The following is a 25895-nucleotide window of genomic DNA, read 5'->3' on the forward strand; positions in this document are numbered from 1 at the left end:
GCAGGGGCTTCTGCAGTGGGAGACCAAGGGTATATGGGAGGTGGACGGAGAACTGGGGTATCTCTAGTTCTTCAGTCTTGTTCCAGTCAGCATTCTCCATGCAGGAGTAGGCACAAAGGGAATAGTGTTCGGAGAAAGCTGGTGATGACAAAGTACCTGTGGGAGCAATACGGATAACTGGTGCGCGGCGGCTGGTGATGAGTGCAGTGTCTCGTTCATCCTTGTGGCCATAGCAACTGCGGGCATGAAAATAACTGTCATCTGAAGAGCATCTGTTCCCTGCCAAATACAGTGCTGAGTTCCCCCCCCCCCACCCGCCATGTTCACTGTACCCAAAACATAGTAGGTCATCAAAACATACCTCTTGAATGGAATTACAGTCTTACTCTCACCATCTAAGGGGGAGTACCTGAATCTTACCCCCAAATGGCCAGATGTACACAGCCCAGAGCATGTGTGCAGCACCTTGTGTGAAGTACTCAGAGGTTCAAAGGCTTGTTGACTGGGCTGTGGGGAGCTGGCCATTTTCTTGGGAAGCTGGGACGCACAGGCTCTTGGGTGAGGCCTTTCTGTTACCTGTGGTCAAGGCTGGGTAGGCTTCAAAGATAGATCAGGTTGACAACTTCACTCCATGTTTCCAGGTTCCTAGAGAAAGAATTTAGACACAGATGGACAGAGTCAGGAGCCGGGAGAGCATATAACGTGGGGCAGAGGCACACACTCACGATGTGAAGCAGGCTTCCCAGGAGATCATGGGTGTTGGGTAGCTCACCTGTGGCCAATAATGGAGGAGATAATTGTTCTTGAATTGCATGACATGGAGGGACAGAGAATGGCATGGAATTTCTCCTGTTTTCTGTCCTTATATTGGGCTTTCCATATGCAGCACAGTGTCACCTGCCACATGTTACCAGGCTAATAATATGGAGATGCCACTTAAATGAGTCAAAGAACAATTAGTGGGCCCCTTGGTCAGCCACATTAGCCTCAGTTGTCTTGGATGGTCTTATTTCTTTACCTCTGAGTGTCACATGATTAGTACAGCTGTTTAGTACAGCTCTGCAGCTGTCTCGGTCTCTAGGCACCTTGAAGTTCGCCTCTTTTTTGCTATGTCTATCTAGGTGACCTCATTTTCTTGAGAGACTCAAAGGAGGTTTCTTAGGAGAAAGGAAGATCACAGTGCTTGATACCTAGTTCTGGTTTGAAAGGTGCCTGTGGAGGGGCAGTGACTGGAGCAGGTACAGGCAGTGGCTGAGAATGACCAGAGCCGATTTGGCTGGCAAGGGTAAGAAAGTTGGAAGTCCAGGTAAGTCAGACTTGGTGAGCCCTGGAAGGTAGCCAGTGAGTGTGGTTTTATCCTGCTGGCAGGAAGCAACCATTGATAGACTATGCTAGAAAGAGATGGGATGCAGTGAGAGAGCTCAGGCGCTCCTGGTGGCAGCCATAGGGTGGCCTCATCGAAGAGAGGCCAGAGTATCTGGAAGCTGTGGCAATAGAATGCACATGAGATGTGGGGTCAGGTGAGCAGTCTGAGATGAAAGGAGCACAGGGAGGTATAGTGGCGAGAGGAACTGATGGCCTTGGTGATGCATTGACACTGGGCAAAACAAGGACTAAGAACTAAATGCTTGTGTGACCAGCCTGGAGCAGGGGATCAGCCAGAGGCAGAGGGAAAAGGCTGTCTAGGTAGTCTGCCTTCAGGACCAGGAGTTTCAACAGGACGTGATCATCAGGGAGATGGAGAGAGCCAGAGACACTCCAGGAATTATAGAGGAGGCCTCTGCATTCCATCTTCTAGGGTCTGTGTTGTTAAGGAATACTGTTTAGTGTTAATGCTAACAACCACCTTGCAGTGGTGGCTACTGCTGCCATTTTATTAGGAGACAGAGAGAGAGAGAGAGAGAGAAGAGTTAGAGAGAGGGAGAGAGGGGGTGGGGAGATAGATGTGCCCAGGGTCCTTCTATACAAGGCATGTATGTGTACACAGAGACATACTTGCCTAACAGGCTCAGGGCAACCAGGCAAAAGGGCTCCTAAGCTAGGAATGGTACACGCCTATAATCCCAGCCATGGGAAAACTGAAGCAGATGCATGGTAATCCGAGACCCAGGGCAACAAAGCAAAGTCCTGTCCAACTTTTTTTAATCTGTGAAAGAATTTGGAGAGGAAACCAAAAAAGCAGCACCCCGTGCACTTCCCCCGTTTCCTTTCCTGTCTTCAAGGGTCTGTCTTAGCCCCATTCCCTTGAATTACTGCACAACATCCTCGTGTGCCTCGCTCTCCGGAGACCACCTCCTCTACCCCTGCCTTTCTCCTCTGTATTTCCCATGGCTCCCTCCCTGGGCTTCCTTCTACGCTCCCTGTAGGACTGTAAGGACTCCCTCTCCACCGTCTCCCTTCCTCTGTATCTTTACTTTCTCTGTGTTCCCCTCCCCTACCGCCCCCCCCTCCCCAATCCTTGCAACTGTCACTCACCATTCTGTTACAGATTGTAGCAGCTGAAGTTTCCCAACTCCCTTTTCTCTACCACAGCCCTATGCTGACCTGAGCTCACAGTGGAAGAAAGGCCTGGGGAGGCAGGACAGTGACGGAGTTCGAAGGCTCACTTTGACAAGAAAGTGGAAGAGTAGTCTTTGAATGATCTCATGTTAACAAGTTTTGCCCCCACACATGTATATACCAAGAGATAGAAAATACATGGTGTGTGTGCATGGGTGTGGGTGTGCACATGCACACGCGCACAATATAAGCTAAGGTAGCAGTAGGTGACAGAAACTGAACACTTTGAAAGGAGGGACGATACAAGAGCCTCACAGGTGAGGTCTCTTTCTGCCTCCTGTCCCCACCCTAGCCAGGTACTAGTCCTAGAAGCCAGAACCTCTTCCCCAAGGCTGGCCGTAAACTTCTCTTTCTGTGTGAGGGGTCCTTACAAAGATTCTCTGAGCTGGGTGGTGGTGGCGCACGCCTTTAATCTCAGCACTTGGGAGGCAGAGGCAGGAAAATCTCTGAGTTCTAGACCAGGCTGGTCTACAAGAGTGAGTTTCAGGGTAGCCTGGACTACACAGAGAAACGCAGTCTCAACAAAACAAAAAGAGCAAAAAAAAAAAAAACAACAAAAAAAAAAAAACCCCACACAGAACAAACAAAAAACAAAACACCAAAAAATTCTCTGAACTACCAAACACTTGTTTGGGTGGCAAAAGAACCCAAACAAGTGTTGCTGAATTTTGCTCTCAGTCACAAGTACATAAGGCCACACCCTTTTGTCCAGTCCTGTTTCTACACAACTGTATCTTCATCGAGCCTAGACATAAAGAGGTACATTTTTCCATACCATACCTCTCAGTCTTTGCTTCTGAACACACCTCTGTCACTAAAACTGATTAAATCTTTTCTATTTTCTTGTCCGTCTGCCATTTGTTATGGGGCATTGTCTCTAATGATGGAGGGTAGGTACCCTTTCATCCCTGCAGGAACAAAGAAATGCCTTCACCGTGGGTGAGGCCTGGCTGGTAGACTTGCCGTCATTTTCTTCTTAAAAACATACCTGTACACATTTTGATTTTTCTTAACTGTATTACCAGAGAACAGAATGTACATCTAACATGATGCCCTGACACTAGAAATAATAGATGCCGGATTCAAATGCCAGCTCTACACCAGCATTTGCTGTCTAGCCTTGGGAAACTACTTGACCTCTCCAACTTCCATAGTTTGATCTGTACAACCCTATGAGCCAGCTCATCTGACCACCATGGACATGAATGGAATCACACACGAGCAGTGCGTAGACACTGCCAAGCTCAGACAACCCTCGGCACAGTCCAGCTGCTCGTTTCATTATTTGTCTAAAATTATTAATTTTATTGAGTAAAAAAATAGTGATGAACTATCCTCACAGAAGTCTAGTAAGGAACGGGCAAGACATTGTCTCAGGTCCTCTTGGTTACAAATGGAGGTGCTAGGCTCGAGTTAGCCACCCAAGGTCACTGACCTAAGCAGTGCTGAGGATCAGTGAGGGCTGGAATTGCTGTCAGGACTTGTTTGTTCCACTAGTGCCTCGCCCTTACTCCAGAGACCATGGCAGCTCCCAGGGGAGGCAGAATCAAAGTTCATACCTATTTCTAGAATGTCGTTGGGTCCCCTCTGGTGAGAGAAATGGTGAGATTTTAAATCGATCTGTGGAACTCAGACAGATCTCTCTAATCATGGAAACGTGCCATCTCCACAGCCCAGCACCGTTCACCTTGTGCTTCTCACAAATTCAGTAGCAGATAAGAAGGATGCTTTCTGCCTGGGCCTGCTTGAGTTCCCTGTGGCCTCAGTGTAATGCACAGGGAATTGTCACATCTGAGGAGAGGCTGTGAGAAGAGACAGATACTCACCCCAAACTGAGATACAAGAGGGAGCAGGGATAACTGCACAGACTAGACAGTGAGGTAGCCCCAGCCCAGCCCACAGCCTGTCCTGCCCAGATTATCAGAGCGTGAGACCCTTCCTCCCAAGACACCTCATTTTGTGGCTCCCTTTTGCACACGTGGCAAAAGATGCCATCCGTCCCGAACAGAAGAGACTTGCTTAAGAGCACGTGTGGTAACCATGACCAGACCAGAGGGGCCCTGCATTGCACTTCCAGTTCCTTCCAGTTTCTCAGCCAACTTAAGACTTCATTTTCTGTCCTCCACAAGTGCTTACCATGTACTTAGAGAGCAGTGCACGAGGCATCAAAGATGGTTACAAAGATCAAGGGGCCCCAATCCTGTGCCGAGGTGAGATCCTGCCATGTTCCTGCCCCAGGACTCATGTAGCTGGATCAGCCTGCCCCGTGTACTTGTATGGCTGGGTCATGCCCCAGGCTCCTGCTCTGAGGGAGGCACCCACCGCTCAGGTCCTGCTGCCTGGCTGCTGTACCATGGCGTGGGGTTAGCAGCACCAATGGTTGTCCCTGGTCTCCCTCTAAAAGGAAGGGCCAGCTGTAAGGAATAGCAATCCCTGAGTCTTGGCCGCTCCTTCTGAGCTCCCATCCCTGTGTAGCTGTACTCACAGCTATCCCCAGCACCGTCCTTCATGCTTTCCTTATCGCCACAGCCAGACAGTGAGTCTGGGAGGTCAGGAGAGAGTGCTGCTTTTCATGCCTTCTTGATCCCCTCGCCAAAGAAAGCAAAGCTGGAGTGCTTTCTGGGTTTCTCCATTTGTTCTTCTATCTGAGCGTCCGTACAGTGGTGGTTTAGAACAGGAGACAGACCCAGTAGTAGGTGGCGTGTGTTTGTGTGTGTGTGTGTGTGTGTGTGTGTGTGTGTGTGTGTACATATATGTGTATATATACATATATGTGTGTATATGCATGCATGAGTGAATATATATACATATTTATTTATTCATGAAAGTGCGGTCATAGGAGGCATGGTGGGGCCCAGGTCTGGAGCAGGTCTGCTACCCTAACCAAATCTCAGCTCTGTGTCCTGCTATGAGACAACAGAAGGAAGCCTCCTTTCTCAGTAACACAACTGGGTGATGATAATGAAGACAATAGACACATACCTTGTGGGATTGTCTGTAGATTAAGTGACTCAGTAGGTATAAGATCCAAGGGCAGGGATCAGCACATCATAGGTGCTCTGGAATGTTAGGACACGGTAGTCTCGTGATTTCCAGTGTAGATGAGGCTGAGATGGGGGGGGGGGGGGAAGGTTGGGGGCAGCCCACCCAGGAAGAGGGCAGCATGAGCTCAGCAGTGGCGTGCGTGTAGGAGGAGGTGTACCTTTTCTGCTGCTGTTTCCACTTGTGCCCTGGCCACTGCTGACCACCTATCCCAGAGAAATGGGAAGAAGAAAGGAACAGGTGGGGACAAGTCTGCTTCTTGCATGGTTGGCACTTGGTGAGAAAACAATGCCTAGTGGATGACTGTTCCCACCAGCAAACTTAAGACCTAGGACTAAGAAAACAACCTTTGGTCTGACCTGTAGTTTTCTGGATCTTGATAAAATGTTGCAGCACTCCCTGTCTCATAAGCCAGGTGTTGAGAACACTTGATGGGAAGTCTCATTGACCCTGGATTCTGTCTGTGGACATCAGATCAAGGACCGAGGGCCAGGCTCAGAGTTGAAGGACGTGTCTGTAGGACTCCCAGCTGAGCAAGATTCCTGTACACCATTCTGAAGAAGTCACATTTGAACTAAATTGCGTTGGGGGGGGGGGGTGGCAGAAATACAATTAACACAGGAGAAGTCCCTTGTCCTTCCTGCCACAAGCCTTGGTCAAGTCAGCAGGCTGGGTGGATGTGGACATGCTCTCCAACTTGTTCTTCAGGCAACAGAGGGGAAAGACTTGCCCTTGGTGACTGGGATGTACACATGCTGAGATGCAAGAGACCTCAGCTACAGTGGCAGCCCCTTCACTTGAGTAAGTCTCTCCTAGATTTCACTGTGTGAGGTGGGATGCATTTGGCTTCAAGTGAACATCTCTCACATGTAGTAGCCTAAGCCTTGGGAACAGTCACTGGTTTTCTGGTGAGGGGTCCCACCCAGGGCTACCTATACAACTATACAGCACCAGAATGGTTCTGGGTTGTCTTAGTTCCAAGGAAGAAAATACCACACATCCACAAGGAGTCCAGAGGCAGAAAGAAGTGGGACAGCCTTGGGCTTCTCCTTACTTCACAATGGCCACCCTAGTAGGACACACAGGAGGAAGGAAGGAAGGTTTGAAGAGAGCAGCCAGCAGGTACCCCTGCAAACTAGGAATTAAATAAAATCAGAAGTAGATGGGCTAGGCCAATGGAAAACTAAAGTTCAAAGTCCATCCGAAGTTCAGGAATGGTGATTGGTCCTGAGGCTGATGACATAGCTGGGATCAGGTTTCTTCATTTCTTCCCTTTGTTTTCCCACATCCTCTCAGAAGCTAGAATGTTGTCCCATGAGAAATCACAGGCAAAGAAACAGCTGGGTGGCAGGTGAATCCTAGTGCACAAACCTGGTGGCAGGAGCATCTGGGCACCACTTGTCCCTAGATAAGCAAGTGGAGTCAGATGCCTACAGCACAGGCCTAGTGCACTTGTCTCATCCTTTTCCAGCATCCTAGGTTCCCTGGTCATTACCAAGGCCCCAGGCAGTATCCGGTCTCTTAGCCTGCCATGCCTGGCTTCTTTGCCATGTCACATAGAAGGAAATGGCTGCTCAAGTCTGGGACACTGTAAATCTCTACGTGATGGGTAACTGCAGACAGGGGCTTTTTTTTTTTTTTTTTTTTTTTTTTTTAACAAGAAGGAAAAGTGAAGCTTTGACAAACATTAAGAACAGACCACAGGCCATAACGCCTCTCTCTCTCTCTCTCGAGCTCACTAATGAAGTACCTGATACAATTAATTTACAAGAGCAGTTATTTTGGCTCCCAGATTTGGAGCTTCCACACCAAGATCAGGACATCACAGAGCTCTGATCTACTGATGAGTGTGCCATGTTAAGGGTGAGTAATACGTGGCAAAGAGAGTGTACGTCATGAGTCTGCGAACAGGAACAGAAAGGTCCGGGTGTGGTCTCACACATTTTTTAACTCCAGCACTCAGGAAGCAGAGGCAAGAGGATCTCTTGAGTTCCAGGACAGCAAGAGCTACATACTGAGACCCAATCCTAAAAGGGGGTAGGAGCTAGATGGATGGCCCTGGCATAGGTGAGGCCTGACTCCCCTGGACTCTATGACTGTGCTGTTGCCAACCCACAACAGTGTTTCCCCACCAGTTTGGAAATTGGTTGTAGTAGTTGTCCTAAGCCATCTCTCCCCCTGGAGACTACACAAGACCTGGGATCTCGTCCATCTTACTGGTCCAATTAGTACTGAGGCCTGGCACTGAATCAACTACTGTGACAAAGGGATAAGATTCTGATTGGCTGAGGGTAGGGCAAGAGTGAATTTCCCGTAGGAAAACCAGATGTCACAATAAAAAGAGATGAAACAGAAGTAGAGTCTGGGGTGGTCATCATAAGACGCTGTAAGTCTTTCCTTGACGTTGGCCCTGACAGCTGTACCTTGGTGTGAAGAGGGATTCATGTGGTGATGGAAGGCCAGCCAGGGTTCTCTAGTTACGTGCGTGATAACCAAGCTGTCCTGGAGCCAGAATTCCTACTCCCATGGTGAGCAGCCAGAACCCACCCCAGGATCCCAAGGCACAGAATACATGGACACTCAGCCCACCTCCCACTCTGCTGGCCTCGCCTGCCTTCCCACTGGGGGCTGGTGAAGGGGCAGTGGCAGTGTTGGAGATAAAAGGGAGAAATAGGCAGTTACTGGCAGGGGAGTGGGGTCTTTCCCAACCTGCCTGAGCTGTCTGGGACCACCAAAAGGAGCCTCGTTTTAGAGAAGCTAGGAGTGGTAAAGTCACCCAGCAAGGCTAGAGCCAGGCATCCAAACCAGGCGGGCATGGCTGCGCGTCCTGGCCCTGCCGCTCGCTGCCTTTGTATTTCAGGCTCGTCACTTTGCTGGGCTTCTCATTTGAAACACAGAACTGACAGTGGCGCCTACTCAGTTGAACACATCTCCCCTTCTGACAGCATTCAATTCATTCATTCACTCATTAGCTTGGGAAGTGTTTGTTATGCCCTGCTAGGTGCCAACATGATTATAAGCACTGTACACACTGTGACAATCCAAGAGCAAACCGGCCCCTGGCCCCAGACGCAGTTGGTAAGCAGAAGCATGTGCCTGTACGCATTTTCGCGCGCACACACACACACACACACACACACACACACACACACACACACACACACACCACAGTTCTAGGAAACTTAGTGGGGTCCCCTGATCTCTGCAGAAGACAAGGTATCTAATTTTAAAAAGAGGAGGAGCTAGCAGTAGTGGAAAATGAGAGGGCAGGGGATAGGAAAGCGGAACAGCATGTGCTAAGGCTATAAAAGCAGGGGGTCCTGACCCACTGTGAGAGCCTAAAGTGTCATCAGCACCCAAGAGTCAAGAAGAACAAGAAAAGAGGGTAAGGCCGCAGGAGGAAGTGGGGTGGCTGTGGAAGAAGAGCTCCTAGGCACGGAAGCCTTTTGGCTTTGTTCCTGACTCAGCCACTGCAGGTTGCAAGCACGGCTTGCCTTGGAGGCTCACTGCCTGGAGAAGACTGCGCAGAGCAGTTGGACAGTGACGTCCTGGCATGGAGACGGGCCCTGTCAGGCCAGAGAGAGGACTGGAATTGCTCTGGGTCTGCCTGTAGGTCTGGTGTAACCTGGCAAAGGGTGCTAAGCCCTGCAGATGTCTGTTGAGGAGCAGATGGAGACTGCCCCAGGCCCTGCCTTTCCTATACTGAGCATCTCAGGAGAAACCATTTCCACGTTATGCAACCAAAATGCTGTTATTTCCTCTCCTCGGTGCCAGCTTGGCTCAGCACCACACCTCACCTCAGTCCCCTCACCTGTAAGTCAGAAACCAATTACATGCTAAATAAATAGCCCATGTCAGGTCTTGCAGCACAAAAGCTCCAGCAAATGCGTACCGCTGGTGCCCACAGACCCTTTCTGGCCCAGACAGCAAGCTGCATCATTGAGCCCATGTGCCAGAAGGCCCAGCTCTTCCTCCCTTTCTCTGTAACGCAGAAGCAGCCATGGCTTCCTCAGGACATTTGGACTAGGATCATTTGCACAGACAAACTTCCTCCCCCAAGATCTCTAGCCTGAGGTCCCCAGGGCAGAGTCCTGAAATAGCTCAATGCTGAACTTGGTCTCTCTTCCAGCTCTGCGGGCCCTGCTGCTTCTCCCGCCTTCTGTCTTCCTTCTCCTTCCTGCTGCACTTCCCATGGCAACCCCCCACTTGCTACACAGAGCCCAGACCAACTGGGTCCCCTGAAGACAACTGGCCAAGGAAGAGAAAGGAGGCTCTCCTTTCCCGGGGTGGCTGTTTGGGAACAGCGGAGCTGTAGGCCGAGGCTCTTGCTAGAGGCTCAGTCTGTTTTTAGTCTCTGGTTGTGGACCTAAGTGATGATGTACTTGACACGTCCCTCCTGGGACCATGCCCAGGCCTTCCACTATGCAGCAAGAACCTGCTACTGAGGTCACAGAACAGTGTATCTTCTCACAGAGCACTGAGCAACCCACAGAGCAACAGCCTTTGCAGTCAGACAGAGCCAAGGGTGCAAGAGGCTCCCCGTTTATTAGCTTTGTGACCCCAACCAGGTTCTTGAATTGCCCTAGACCTCAGTTTCTTTATGGGTAAGATGTAAATCATATCACTGTATCTGAGGCATAAGATAGGCTCGTTTTCCATAACAAATATGCCCCAAGTCACAGCAGCATATCCATAGAAATCCTTATCTTGCTTGCAGGGTGGAACCCTCCCTCTTGCTGCTGTCATGCACAGGGTTTCTACTCCTGTTATGGCCTCAAACTGTTCTAGTTACCCCTGCTAACCAGTGGCCACAGAGGTGGGAAGGTGTAATGTGGAGTCTGTGGTTTGCCACAGGGCACTCTACCAGCAAACAGTCAAATACAGAGAGCATTGCTCACCCATTAGTGAGGATGTGGGCCTAGGTCACGCATCGTGTCCTTCTCACCAGAAAGTGGGCCACTGGACTGCATAAAGCCTTGCGTGCTAGGCCAAGGAGTACAGACTCCAAAGCGTAGGCCACGTGGTATCAAAGTGCAGGAAAGGCCCAGTGACAAGCACTGTTCTAGAGGGACTGATTTGGTATGCAGTAAAGTGGCCGTTCTTCCTGCTGGATGTGGTCACATCATGTTAGTCCCAGACCCAGGACTCCCTCCTGGCCCAGAGTGTCACTGACTACTGAAAGCTAGGCTTCCCTGGCAAGGTAAGGACCTTGCTTTGGCTAAGTAGTTCTTCAGTGGCTTCACCAGAGAGCCTGCCTGTTCTTAGCTGCTCAACCTCAGACTCGGCTCTTCTACCTACTCAAAGGAGCTTCAGCAGGGCTGTAGCTCTTCCCTTGATGGGACAGCCTCCATTGTGTGCGGTAGCCCCATTGGAGAATCGAGAACAGCGCATTGCTGTGGGTCTGCAGCCCTGTGCTGAGTCAGGCTTCCTCCTCTCATGGAGTTAGTCAGGGGACAGAAAGTGTATCCGTCTTTGGGGGACCACGGCATCCATTCCCTGTGGTAAGCACACGGCATTGTATAGCAAGGAGGCCTGCTGACTTATGGCACCACGTTTCCCACACCTTCTTGTGTTTTGAGTAACCCTTATTAGCCAGATCCCTCCTTTCACACAAGGGGACGCCTGAGACACAGTGTAAAGAGATTCACTCAAATGGGTAATGTCAGGTGGCAGGAGAGCTGGGATGAAAAGCGGGTGCCTAACATCTGGCCCAGAGACCTTCCTGCCGTTGAGCGTCTTCCTCAGCTCTAATGGGGAGCAACAGCCGCACTCCCACGCTCCCACGCTCCCACGCTCCCACGCTCCCACACTCCCACACCCAGGGCTGCCTGTTCTCTAAGCATCCTTCCAGGGCCACTGGCGGCTGCTTATCTTGCTGTTTCCTTTGTCCCACAACATAAAGCCCTAGTCTGGCTGATCGGACTGAGCTTAAGAAAGCCAGGGTTAGCCTCCCCTGCCGTCACCCTTTAGCGTTGTCGGAAGATACGTAAGACTCGGAGCCTCCCCGGCACTCTGCTTCCTCCAGGAATAGCAGAACAGCTCTGGACACCCATGTGCCTGGTCCTGTTTCTAGCATTTTCCATGTATTACCTCATTCATGCCTTCTCTTTTGGCCCTGTGAGAGCACTATGTTTGTTGACAGGACCATGAGTGATGTGTCAGCTCTGTTACTGTCATCATTTTACAGGTGACAAGTCTGTAGTTCAGAAAGACTAGTCAGTGGTCAAACCTGGCAACACAGCTCGCTATTAGTAAGGAGGTGGACCCAGGTCATCCACTCTCACCTGAGGAGCCACAGTCTTAGCTCAGGTGCTGGACTGTGCCTCTCACAGCCAAGAATCATCAGTGTCACAGCAGCTCTAATGTCAGCTCTGGCCCAGCTGGGCCATGTCATGTGCCATGGTCATGCCGAGGCCATGAGGCCTCAGTGCCCATGAGGCCAAGGTGCCTATACAGAAGGAAAGCCCCCATCCCACCTCCATTCCTAGAGGTCTGCCAGCCTGGGTGAGAGGAAGAAAGATTGCCCAAGTGTCTCCATCTTGGCCATGCCAGGACCATGAACCCAAGCCTGTCCTTGGACCCAGGGCCCTAGGCTCAGAAGCTTCCAAGCTATATTGGAGGAGGAGAACCAAGCCTAGCCTTTGTATGGTACCTGTTTTCCTAAGGATGTGTATGTTAGGGAGTGGAGGAGGAACTGGAAAACAGTCCTTGTCTCTTAAGCCACCAGCCCTAGTGGTGAGAGCAGCCAGCATAAATGATAGTGTCCCCTTGGCATGATTTTTTTCTTCCGTTTTAAAGACAGTGTTTCATAATATACACTCCAATAGCCTCACATGTAAAGTCCTTCGGCCTCAACCTCCACATGTAAAGTCCTTCGGCATCAACCTCCCACTGCCATGCCAGGCTTCATTGTGGCTTGCTGCTGTCTGTCAGAGCGACCAGGAGCACAGGCTGCCTGGGATCTCAAAATAATCTGAAGAGAAGGCCCTGAACTCTTGGCTGGGGTAGTTCATCCTGGCCCAGGGGCGTGCCAAGCCTGAGCTCAGAAGACAAGAGGAAGAACACTGACCCTTCAGAGAAAACAAGGCCCAGCTGTGTCCCCAGCTGCCTGGTCAACTACAGACATGGCCCTTGCCCTGCAGCCTCTGGTTTTCTCATCTGTTAAAGCTCAGAAACCAGAGCTAAGGGCCCTCGCCACCCACTCCCACATCATTAGGACAGTTCCCCCGGCAGAGCTCAATGACAGCTAACTAAATACAAAGCTTTCCCTTTATATCCAAAAGAGAAAGAAAACCAAAGCTCCAACTGCAGGACACACGGTCAACTTGGGACTTTCTCCCAGGGAAAGGGCCGCGGTACCCTTGACAGCACAGCCAGTTGGGAAGGGAACCCTCTGAACGTGTGTGTGTGTGTGTGTGTGTGTGTGTGTGTGTGTGTGTGTGTGTGTGTGTGTGTGTGTGTGTCGTGCTGTGGCGCCAGAAAAGAACCTATAGGAAAAGATGTTGTCTTTGCCCAGTGGCAGGACTGCTGTGGACACTGTAAGCAAGCTGAAAATTAACTCTTGTCCTCTGAGGATTTAATCTCGTCTATGACATAAACCAACAATAGATAAAGAAAAGAATGCAACAGTTTTACTAAGAGCTACGCAAGACCCTTCTCTGTAGAACTTTGACAAGGGGCTTCTGAAGAGAGAGGTAGCAACAGGCCCGAGAAGGTTGAGGGGAGGATTTGTGGAGGAAATAAGCCTGTTCTGTGCTCTGGTCAAAGCTTCCCAGGTATCACCCACATCCCACCGGTCCAGGCACTGACACTGCAGCCTCTTCTGGAAGATGCCTCCCAGGCAGAGTTGACTTCTCAGGTAGAAAGGCCTCCGTCTGCATTTGCCAGGAGCTTGCTAATCTAGATGTCTGTATATTTCTTTTACAAATGACCAACTTTTCAGAGCCATTCCAGAGTCTCTATTGGTTCTCAGTAACCAGCTTAGAGTATGCCAAAGATGTGTTCAAGGTGTGTCTTCTGCCCTTCTATATATAGGGCACCAGCCCACAGGGTGGAGCCAGCAAGTCAGGCCACAGAACACACCAAGTGTTATCATCACTGTCTTTGTGTCAAGGGCGGCCATGTCTTGGGGATACAGGCAGAGAAGAAGGGCCATCCAAGCTGTCAGTTGCAGTCTGCTCAGTCACACAGCTCCCTGGGTGGCTGAACGCTGGAGGTGGTTTTCAGGAGCTCTGCTTGATGAGTAAGATGGCCGACCATACGGAACATGCTCAGAGTGGAGAGTGCCATGCCAGGGAGGCCCTTGGGCTACTGGGCGAGGGCACTGTCACAAACAGTTTGCGTACAGCTTATTGATTGGCCCACACCTCCAACACCAAGTGCATAGCACTGTTAGAACATGTCGGGCCCATCGGGCACAGATGAGATGGTGCTGCCAAACATCTCTGCTCTGGCCAGGCCCCCAGACAGCTTCCCAACAACACCCCTGGCCCTACCCCAGTTTCCTGCTGCCCTGCCAACCCCCAGTCCAAAATCTGGAATCTGTTCCATGCAATAGCTGAAATGAACTGCAAGCTATATAGCCAGTGTCGTAGCCCCTCTGCAGTTCCTCATGGGTTCTTCTGAGACCTAGGACTTGGCCTTGGGGCCTTTTGTCTGAGCTGCCTCCTCTTAACCTTCCAGTCTCAGACCCTAGATCTGCAGTCACCTCCTTTGGGAGCTTTTTGCTGGCTCCCTGACACTCAAATGTCTGCGAGCAATTCCCTTCAGGGTCCTATTGCACTGTGTCTGTGTGGTCTGTCTGTCTGTGTCTGTGGTGTGTGGTGCGTATGTGCGTGAGAGAAGGAGAGAGAGAGAGAGAGAGAGAGAGAGAGAGAGAGAGAGAGAGCGCAATGGCTTTTTCCTTGCTAGAGCCTAAGGACACAGACAGGGTCCATATGACTCTGGTTAGAGGTAGCAGGTGAATGCTCTGAGCGGTCATTGTCAGGCCATTCCTCAGCACCAGAGTACACTTCTCCAGCCCGTACTGCACAACTGAAAGGTCTTCCTGAGCCTGGTCCAGTTTGGCCCAGCTAAGAGCTGCCCCCCTGTACTCTCTGACCTGACCTGTCCCCTCAGACCACAACTCTAGTGGTTCCTCAGTTACCACAGACTGGTGTCAGAGATCTTGGAAATCCAGACAAGCCAGCCCTCCCAGCCCTGGGTCTGAGAAGAGGTGGAATGGCAAGGAAAGTCAGGATTACAGAAGGCTTTACGCGTCACATAGCCCTGTGGGGAGGCCTCTGAGGACTGGATCCCTTTTCTCCTAGATCTATGCCCTGGTCTTGATATAAAAGTAAAGCCTTGCCAGAAATGATGGCGTACACTTTTAATACAAATACTCAGGAGGCAGAGGCAGACAGAGCTCTGTGAGTTCAAGGCCAGCCTGCTCTATAGAGTGAGTCCCAGGACAGCCAGGGCTGTTACACAGAGAAGCCGCATCTTGAGAAAAAACAAAACAAAGTCGATTCTCTCCCCTCCTGCCATAGCAGTCCAGTGTGCAAGTGTGGCTGTGAGTAGTGGGAGGCACTGTTCCATGCAGGCAGGAGGCAGCTCCTCTGTGGACAGTGGCTTTGCAGTCCCTCAGCTGCGCTCATCCTTCGGTTGGACTCCTGAAACAGGCCAGCAGACCGAGAAGGTTACATGGCATATGTCTGAGCCAGGACACATTCCTTCGGTCCAAACTTGGTCTCGGGGTCACACTTTTCAGAAGAGCCTGGGAGATGCCTAGCTGTTCCCTGAGGAAGAAAAGATAACATGCTCTTATCAGTATTCAGATATCTCTAGTTTGCTGCCAACCCATGGGGAAACTGCCTCTGGTATAGTTGGAGTCCTGGTCTCTTGGCTCTCTTGTCTGCTGCCAGTTAGAACGTGGAGCCGGCTAACTGGACGAGCTGTGCTCTAGCTGTGACTGGGAGTGAAGCCAAAGACTCACCTTGTCAGCCACGGTTGTGACAGAACATCCTACTCTAAAAATGCTGGTCCTGGCTGAGTGTGCCATGCAGGTGGCTCTGGAGCTTCCTTCTGTGTTCCATGTGCTGTGCAGAGGTCTGGAGACACCTCCCCTGTGCTCACAGCAGCTCCCCGGCCTGGCATATATACTTTGGTGAAGTACAAGTTTCGGTGGTATATGGGTCCCCCTTTTAAACTTTTACATTTGTATATATATTTAATTTTTATTGAAAATAAATCACCCAACATATCAAACGTAAAAGTTCACATATACTTAGTGTAAGACCAATTTCTGGGCTCCATAGATACAGGTGAATAAAAGTGGTGCCACGTGAGAGGCAAGTTAGGGGACATTGTGTGGAGTTAAAAGTCTCAAATGTAAGACTATCTTGCTTGATGTGTAGTCACGGTATCTGCTTCCTTCTCTGTAGCATGTCCTCATATAGGCCAAGTGTATGGCAGTTGGTATGTCAAATGATTGACAATAGGACAATAGGACAGTGGCATATATTATGTGTTCTGTGTATGTTAGATATTTAGGTTATTAGGGAACACAGTATTGCATCATTTGCTTGTGCCAAAAACCCTATGCTAGGTATTATTACTACCAATTTATCAATGAGCAAAGTTGGAGTCCTGATCTCTTGGCTCTCTGGTTCTGGCAGTGACTTAGGAGGCCACTCTAGGAGGCCCCATCTGTCTCTGAGCCTCACTTGCCATGCTGCTGGAACATTCTTGTGCAAGTTTTTTGTGGGTCTATGCTTTGATTTGTCCTAGTGCCCACCTACCTACATGGAGGTGCTAGGCCATATGTAGAGCAGGAGAACTCTGTAAAATCCTGAAGACACTTTGTAGACTGGCTACACCGGACATGTGTGTGCTTCCAGTCTGAGACACTCCCTAACATTCGTATTGTGACTCTTTTCAGTTTCGTTTTTCTATTCCCAGATGACTCGGGAAATTTAACATGTTTTAATATGTCTTTTGGTCATCCTTTTGTAAGATACATGTTTTTCTGTTTTAGTCTCACCATTTATCAGAGCTTTATTAATGAATTACAGAGGGGGTTTTATTTTTAATAATTATCGGGGGCAGTAGTGTCATGGTACACTGACATGTGGAGGGCGGAGGACAACTTGCAGGAATCAGTTCTCCCCTCCTACTGTGTGGGTCTCAGGGATCAAGCTCAGGTCACCAGTCTCAGTGGCAGGCAGCAGTCTCCGTGGCCGGCAGCAGTCTCCGTGGCAGGCAGCAGTCGCCGTGGCCGGCAGCAGTCTCCGTGCCCGGCAGCAGTCTCCGTGGCCGGCAGCAGTCTCCGTGGCAGGCAGCAGTCGCCGTGGCCGGCAGCAGTCGCCGTGGCCGGCAGCAGTCGCCGTGGCAGGCAGCAGTCTCCGTGCCCGGCAGCAGTCTCAGTGGCAGGCAGCTTTACCAACGGAGCTATCCTGCTGACCGTTGGGGTTTTTTTTATATCTTGCATATAAGTTTTTTGTCAAGCATGTATAGACTGTAGCCTACCGCTAAGGAAGGAAATGTTTTTAAATGGCTTAATTAGTGAATGCCAAATGGTCAGCTCTCAAGCTTCTAGCCCTCATCCTGCTTTTGGGCATTGGGAGATTATCTGACCGTGAAAGAGACGGTCCCAGGATGTTGGCCTCTGCCCTCTGAGCCTTACTTTCACAGAGTGTGAGATAGGGAGAGTAGGCCGCCCACCTCTTTGGGCTGTTGTGAAGATGAAATGAGATAGTGATGGGAACACTTGTCTCCAGGTCCCAGCACCTAGCAAAGTGCATCCCAGCTGAGACGTGCTGTTGACAGTCGTTAAGGCTGTCAGTGCCCCAGGCGGCACATCCAGGGCTCCTTATGTCTCCCCCAGTAAAGAGAGAGCAGCAGCTGTGTGAGTGAATGAAGGGCCGGCCTTCTGGTCCCAAAAGGTTCCTGAACCAGCCCCTTCCTCTGTGGACCCAGATAACTACCCCCTTCAAGTCGTCCTTCCTCTGCTGGTAACCAGCATAGTCCCTGCCTTCGATTCCCTATTTGTTGCCTACCCTGTGTGTTGCTGCTGCACTTATCAAAAGCTGCCTTTCTAAACTGGAAACCTGGGACCTGGGACTCCTGGGTGTAATCATTAAAAAATACGATGCCAGGCAACAGATATGGTATAAGGAAGTTTTATTATATGAGCGTGGGATGGCAGAGAAGTGAGAGGGCTACCCTTGAGAGAAAGAGAGAAACAGAGAGGTAGGGAGAGACAACAAGAGAGGAAGAGGAGGAGGAGGAGGGGAGAGAGAGGGGGAGAGAGAGAGAGAGATGCAGAGATGCGTTTGTCCTTTTATAATCCTGGGTAGGGCCACGCCTAGTGGCAGGTAGGCAATGACATCACAGGTTGCTAGGCAGATTGGGACAGAATCCTAACACTGGGTGGGTGTTAAGAGGAGACCACTTTGCAAGGGCTTGCCTATCAATGGTCTCAGCTCTGGGTATAAATAACAGGCTCTATTCTTAGCTGACCAACAGATTCTTCTGCCCTACCTCCTAGAACCTCCATTGGGCCTCTGGCTGTCCTCACTGGAGACAGGCCACTCCTTTGCCTTTGGCAGGGCCCAGTCCTTTGATACGTGATCAGAAAATTCAAGTATAAAGCCAATTACCGATTTCCTGAGCTTTACAATGAGACATGAAAGTTTGATTAAGTTTGAATTCCTCTTTGGCTAATTGCCAAATGAGGCCAAATGGACTGTGGGAGATTTTTGTTCTTGATTTTGGTTTTTTGTTTTGTGGCAGTGTTCCTGGTATGGGGGGTGAGCGGAGGTTTGTGTTGTGGTCATTGTACCCTCCCTCCTTACTTGCTGAAAAGCTCTTCCTCTGTTGTGATGCATGAGATGTAAATCCCCCAAAGACTCGTTGCCAGGGTGACAGTCTCTGGAATTGAGCTCAGCTAAACAAAGTCCTTCAGATTTGAAGGGAGCAGTGCTTGTTTCCCATGCAGAGGCAAGCTCTGGTGCCCACAACAAGGCTGCGTTCAAGGACTCCTGCCTGCAGGAACAGGGGTACAAAAGCAGCTCTCTGGCCTCCTGTTTCTGTACAGCAGTGTGGCAGGGCTCTTGCTGCTTCCCACTCCACGCAAAAGGACACGCAGATGCTGAGGCCACAGAGCATGGCTTCTGAGGGTGCCTCTGAGCAGATGGTTACCTCGCCCAGGAACCTGCAGTGCTGGCCCTCAGCCAGTGACAGTCTGCTGAGTGCCAGCAGCAAGGCCTGGGGTAGGTGGAGCTGGGGAACCCCATTATCTCTAACAGTGCACCTAGCAATTTCAGCTTCTGGGAATTGGAAATGGCCTGTGATCAGAGCAGCCTGAGGCTCCAAGTCACTGTCTTGAGTTGGCTCTGGGGTACTGTTTCTTCCCCAAGGAATAAAATGAGATGACCCCAGTTTTCCAGAAGCTGATACATCCCTAGACCTCTTCTTGAAAGGTGTGCATCACCAAAGAAACTCAAAACTGACCCCCATGCCTAACCCTCCCCCCAAAGAGATAGACCCCTTTGTGTTTTCTAAGGTTTTAGGGTCCTAGAGCTCTGGTTAAAGTCCTAGCACCCACAAAAGAGTAAACATCTGCCCATGAAGAGTAACCTTTAGCTAGTGGGCACTAAAGACAAAGCCCAAGATGGGTCTGATAAACCTTACCTGCCTCTAAGCTCCATTGTGTCCCAGATGTGTAGCCTCTTACCTCAGATAGCATTGCCAGCACTCCACACCTTCATCAACACCCTGCCTATCTCCTCATGAGCCAGAGTCTCCAGTACAGGCCAGGAAGCCAAGGCAGCCAACCACCTTGCCCAGCACCACACGGCTGATGGCATTGGATTCTAGACTTGGCCCTGGATCCAAATCTAGGCCCTATCCTGTTTTGCTGGCGCCCAGCCTCCAGCTGCACCGGTGTCTTGGGCACAGCACACCTGCTTGCTTTGACTGGCTTGTTTGTGTGTGTGTTTGTTTGTTTTTTTAGAAGGTGAGAATTTTTGTAAGGTCTGAATTTGGGTGGGTTTTTTTTTTTTTTAATGAAACTGTACAGCTAGCTTCCTAGTAGAGTTGTAATTAGGAAATGCTGTGTTAGTCAGCAAGGCAGAATTGAAAAATAACCAGGCAGTGCTCGATGGAGTGTTCCCCCTCCTTCGAAATTCCAGTTTTGCCACATTGAGGGAGAGGAAGTGTGAAGAGAGGGAAGATGTGTGCAGCTGAGCAGGACCAGGGAGGGTGTGCTCCTGCTCTGTATAGAATGTTTGAAACAAGAGTGGCTGTGTGGGGTGCTTTTTCTATCTGTCCAAACAAGAGGTGAGGTGAGCAGGGACCAGGTGAAGGAGGGGCGTGGGAGGCCAGACCTCTGTCAGGAAGGGGATTAGAAAGCCAGACAGGTTAAGTAACAGAGAACCCTAACATCACATCCCTGCCAGCACAGCAGTGGCAGTGGTAACAGTAAAGGCAGCGCCTACCTACATGCTGAGCATATATATGCCAGGTGGTGTGCCAGGTACCTTGTTTCTGGTTTCATCCCAGCCACCAAGCTCCATTGAATGGCGATATGTTTATCTTGATGTGAATCTAAGAAGTAATAATTGTGCTGTCCTGAAAGGGAGGTGAAAGGAAGGGCTTTAACCTTGTTAAAAGTTAGTTAGATGAATGAAACATTAAGACTGTGAGGGCAGGCATCTCACAGATTGATCAGGTATTCGGATGTGAAGACAAAGGACTGGGGAAGCCCGCCCCCCCCGCCCCCCCGCTATGGAGATGAAACAGAAACTCAGAAAGATTGAGTGGCATCCCCGTGTGGCACAGCTGATAGCTGGCAGAGCCAGCACTTGACTCTACGGCAGGATGAGAGCCCACAGTCCAGGTAAACGTCCCCATCTTTGCTTTATTCTCCAGGCCTGGCATCAGCCTTCCCAGTGCTGCCCACTGCGGAGGTTTGGGGTTGTTTTTTGTTTTTTTGCCTATGACGCAAACCATGCTCTGGGGAGCTGGGACCTGAGCTGAGCTTCCTCTGAACCAATGCACAGAATCCACTGAAAAGCCCTTTCAGAAGGGGCTGGCGTGATGCTGCATGTGACTGGCAGAGCTACGGTTGCCAAGTTTTTGCTGGGCCAATATGGCCCTCGGCTACACGCAACCCGGAGGGGCCTGTCGTCTCTGCCCTGGTTTTGCATCTTACCCTCTCTTTCTTGTCTCTGGATTATTTCTTATAATGAGCTATCGACTTGATATGTGAAATCCTCTTTCTGTAAACAGAAACCTCCAAGCTGTACTCACACCTAATTTATGCAGAGCTGAGATTGGGCACATTATTAAATGCGCACAGCGCTCTAGCAGAGGGCCTGCCCTGAGAGCAGCAGAAAAAGGGCATCTTCAGCAGGATGCTGGTCAGTTGGTGTACAAGCAGCTCCGCCAGGTTTATGGCCCTGCTGAGAGAAATCAGCACAGTTTACCTGAGGAGAGAGCATTAGCCCAAGCCAAGAAACCTTCAATGCCCACATTTTATAATTGAGAGCAGTGGATCTAACCTGGAGTCCTAAGGCTACAAGCCCAAAAACGAGAAACAGATGGGTGCGAGTATACATGTGTATATGTGCCCACACCCTTAGGTAGCTGCCTTAGTACCCACCTGGCTCTTCGCTACAGCACACCTGTAGCCAGCTGTGCAGCTGCCACCCACCCACTGCTCACCAGACTCCATTGCTCCAATATAAATTATTTGTCACCAGGAGCTTGAGACCCCACCAGCCTTTTACATAGCCTCCTTCAGGGATACCAACTGAACCAACAAGAGGAATTTTTCTTAAACATTATTCTACAAATGAGCTTGACTCCTACTAATTTCAGCATTGCAACACACCTTAGTTTTACCTGAAGAATCCCGCAACTCTCCAGTTCCCTGCCATGTTAGTGTCTGCCTGCCCTCTCCCCGGTGGCCACAGTCTCGCCTCTCTCCAGCCAGTGCAAGGTCATACTCCCTCAGCTTCCCAAGGACTCTGCTGTTAGCCCAAGTAGTAGGCGTACAACTGACGCTGGTGGACAGAGCAAGCAGCTCAGTGGTCCGGACAGCAGCGCTCGGAAGCACACTGGAGTATGGCACCAGAGCTGGTTCTGCCTTTGTTGCACCATTCCCTCAGCCTCGGCATTAGTGGGCCTCAGCGAGCGTGTCTTGACTTGAGTTTTCTTTTGAGGATTCAGTCTCATCCAGGGGAGTTAATGGGAACCTTAGGCACAGGCTAGGAGGGACAAGAAGACCTAGGCCCAAGCCCTAACTCTAACTCACTGGACCCCTGCCCTCCTGCACCTTGGTCTCAGTGCCCTAGGGAAAAGATGGCTTAGAAGCAGGGCTTTCTCTTTTGGCTCTGTAAGAGCTCCGCTCAGATGGTTTGCAGTGTGTTGGGAAGGGGAGACTGATGTTTAATTTTTTTGGGTTGTTGCACTTTGTTGTTCTGAGGCGTTATTTTTAGCCAGACCCCAGCTGTACTTGCATCGTCCTTTCCTTCCACGTAGAACACAGCTAAGCTGTGATGTGGCTGACAGATTTGGCAGGAAAGTTGTAGGTGTGTGTAATGTGTAAGGCAGTGGCTATTACAGGGAATTCTTTTTTTTTTTTTTTTTTAATTAAAAATGGTATTTATGTAGAGGTTTCAGAATGTCAACAAAACAGCTGCATTTTTTTTTTAATGGAGTGGTATTCAATTGACAGAACAATTATTCCATATAAGCTCTATCAGAGACAACTGCAGAGGAAGAACTATTGCTCCGCGGATAACTAATCTGCGCTGCCCAGCAGCCGGCGTGCTTTAAGTTCCCGTGACGGTTTACAACCCCCAACTGCACCAGTCAAGGGTAACGCTATTGAGAATGCTGCCAGGACAGGGCTGCAACACGTTTGGTAGTGGGTTAACAGAAAAAGACTGCAGTTTTAAAACATCTTAGTCATTTCTTTCTTTCTTTCTTTCTTTCTTTCTTTCTTTCTTTCTTTCTTCTTTCTTTAAAAGGAGTTGTGTATGCTGTGGGTTGAATGCCTTTTAGATAAAACTAGAACCAACTTATTCGTCATCTTCATCTCCATATTCTTCATCCTCTTTTCCTTGCTCTTTTCATACTTGGCAACTCCCCTCCCCCTTCCCCCCTGTGTCAGGCTCCCTTTATGTCTGTAGGCAGCAATATCCCTTTTGTATTTTTCCTTGCATTTAGCAACCGTCTCTTCCTAAGGCTGCCTGCTGTCTGCAGCCATGTTGTTCCACATCATTCCCAGTTTCTTTGCGTTACCAGTGGCTAAGCTGAGATGTTTTCCTTTGATCTGGGGGTGATGCTCGGAAGAGAAGGCTGAAGAAGGCCTCTTAGGTGCTTTGGGAGCTTGAGGTTTTTTTGTTGTTGTTGTTTCCCCTTTGGGAGGGACCTAGATTTTCATTTCTCTTTGATAACTAGCATCGCATCGTCAATCTTCACCATGTCTTCGGCTCTCCTTTGTCTTCCGCCCCAGTGCTTCCTGGTTAACCGGGAAGCTAACTGGAGCTTCCGGCGCTGCTTCCTGTGTTCCTCCTGGCACGCTTCCACGCAGGCTGTGGATGATGATACTTTGCCTCTTTGCTTCTTCTCGTAGCCTTTGCCCTTGTTTTGCTGTTTTTCCCTCAAGGATGGGCGCAGTGCCCATCTGGCTCTTACGTGACCCTGTGTCATCTCTGTGGAGCTTAGTGTACGGAGGCATCTGTAGCGGAGTCTTACACGGAGAGGCTCCGCATGCTGAGCATCTACCTGACTTCACTAACTCACTGAGAATGCCAAGAGGCTGTGCTGGTCCCCACCTTTGTGTGAAGATGCAGTGAAGATGGCTTAGACCCAGTGAAGCTAAAAGGCGGGATTTCCTTACCTAAGCACTGCTCACAGTTGCTGGTCCACATGGGGATGAATAGGAACTCATGAGACCCCGAGTGCCCCCAACCTTGGGTCCTCCCCCAACAGTGGCACCTGTCTCACACCCTCGCCTTCCAGCTCCCTGACACCCCCTCATCACTGTGCTGTTCTGTTTTCAAGGACTCCACTCCCGTCTGGGTTTACTAGATCCCTGTGCCCTGGCACTTGCTAGTTCAGGCTGCTGACTTTTTCCTGAGCTCTCTCTACCACCACGTCCCCTTTCTTCCCCACTGGCTAAAACACCAGTGCCCCAGAACCTAGAGCTGCCATCTCCTTCCTGTGTCTCAGTTTACCAACTTGTATGAGGAAATGCAGGCAGCTCTTTTCTCTCTTTTCTTTCTTCCTTTTTTTTTTTTTTAAAGTCTTGTTTTATTTGTTTCGGATGCTTCACCCTCATGCTCTCTTCTGTGACCAGCAGTATCCTGTGTGTGCAGGGATTGTGCACGAGGTATATCTGAAGGAACTTTGAACACAACTCGCCCCTGACCTGCCAGTTGTTAGCACCTCTCACTGTCATGCTGATTTCTCCATCACGTCACTGGCTCCTCACTTGACCCAGTGTCCTAAGCTTTATAATTGTGTCTTGCTCTGACATTTCCTTGTTCTTGCATGTCCCAAATTATTACAGGCAACTGCTTTATAATTACTTCTAATGCCTATAAATAACGCCACCCAAAATTTCTACAAAGATCAAATGCTGTGGCAGCACCTGGCATGTACCCAAGACATGCGGCCTGTTTATCCTGCCTGGACATGGGTCCCTCTGGGCTATCTCAGGGACTTCCAAAGCCAGTCAGGGTGAGGTCAGTAGAGAGGGGCCTCTCTAGGTAGCCCGCTATGGCTTTTTATGTAATTTCACCATGCTTTTGGTGTGCCAGTTCTAGCCATGGCTGGCGCAAGATACACCAGAAAGACACAGACCGGCTTCTCAGTCTTCTGGATGCTGATATAGACAGGACCCCACCCCCAACCAATTGGTGTGGTTCGGAGCCCAATGTGGTTCTCAGGGAAAAGCTGGGTGTTGAAGAGACAAGAGGCATTTCCTGAAACAGGCTCCACCGCTGTGTCCAGCCTCACAGAGCGTCCCAGGTGTCCCTAAAACATCACCTTCAGTCATTTGCTGTGTGACACACCCTGATGAGGAGAAGATTGGGGAGCATCAAGGCAGGACAGAGCTTGAGCCTGCATGTGGACAGTGAGGCTCTGAGTAGGAGCAAGGAGCTCCCCTGAGACACGACATCCAAAGTGCTCACATACCACCTGCAGCGTCACAACAGCGATGGACGATGACCTCAGAGATGATCCAACATGACTCAATTCAGAGAGTGCCTAGCTGCGGCATCTGTACTCCCACTCACCACGACCTTCCATCCCTGATAGTTGCTGTTCCTCACAGTGTTAGGCTTGCCCTCTGTATCTTCTCTGCTTCAGTGGATTGGCCTGCAAACTGAAGAAGCTACCACCTCTGTCTATCTAGTGCAACTCCCTCATTCCATGCAGCCTGTCAAGAGGGAGAGATGTGATAGAAACACCAAGTTTCCTAATCCTTGGGTTCAATGTCTTTTCAACCTTTCTTTACCGAATTCATGCAACGAATGTTTGTTTATCACTTACTGTATCCCTGTCTTGTTGGATGCAGCATCCCGGCATGGATGTTCTGGCGGAGGGGAATAGACTAGACATACACACCACAGAAGGTAAAGGCCACACTCCATGCCCCCTCAACAGAGAGAGACAGCGGTCCAGGCATTCATGAACCTGTCAGGAATATCCTTGACTCTTGGTGGTTTTGAGGCCCAAGTTCTTTGCTGAAGACCTGTCTTCTCTCAAGACTGGTGAAGACCTGGGGCCACCCAGGCAAGGGCCTCACTGGCCCTTCATCAAGCTTCTGTTCCCATAGTGTGGCTAAGCCCCACAGGACTCTGTAGCCAGTGAAAGTCATCCCTTGTTCCAAGTAATGAGTGCTAGATGATTGAACGTAACATCACACCTTAACTTTTGAGGGATCTAGCTCTCAGTTCCTGAGGGGAGGGGAGGAGAGCCTCTCGGGATTAGTTCCACTGTTAGACTCAATGGTCATTTTGTAAGTTTCTCTGGGGAAGGACGGATACACTTTTCTGGTCACATGCTTTATGCGGTTTTCATTTGCAGTATTCCAATCCAGGTAACACAGGAGGAACACTAAAGGGTCTGGAATTTAAGTAGGAAATCCAGAACCTCACAGCAGACTGTCCTGTGCCATGCATGACTCACATCTATGGTGTCACTTGCCACCCACTTCAGACTTACCACAAACTGATGACCTGTTCTGCCAACACATGTAGGCTACACCATGTGATTGTGTCACTGTGTCACTCACA

At 50.0% G+C, this 25895-nt stretch overlaps 1 protein-coding gene across 2 annotated transcripts in view; it reads left to right on the plus strand.

Annotated features, from left to right (window-relative positions):
* Gnao1 (G protein subunit alpha o1) overlaps positions 1–25895 on the plus strand; it is a 152732-nt gene that overhangs the window by 86755 nt on the left and 40082 nt on the right. The window lies entirely within an intron of this gene.

This window comes from Acomys russatus, chromosome 26 (assembly GCF_903995435.1).
Source record: "Acomys russatus chromosome 26, mAcoRus1.1, whole genome shotgun sequence".
NCBI lineage: Eukaryota > Metazoa > Chordata > Mammalia > Rodentia > Muridae > Acomys > Acomys russatus.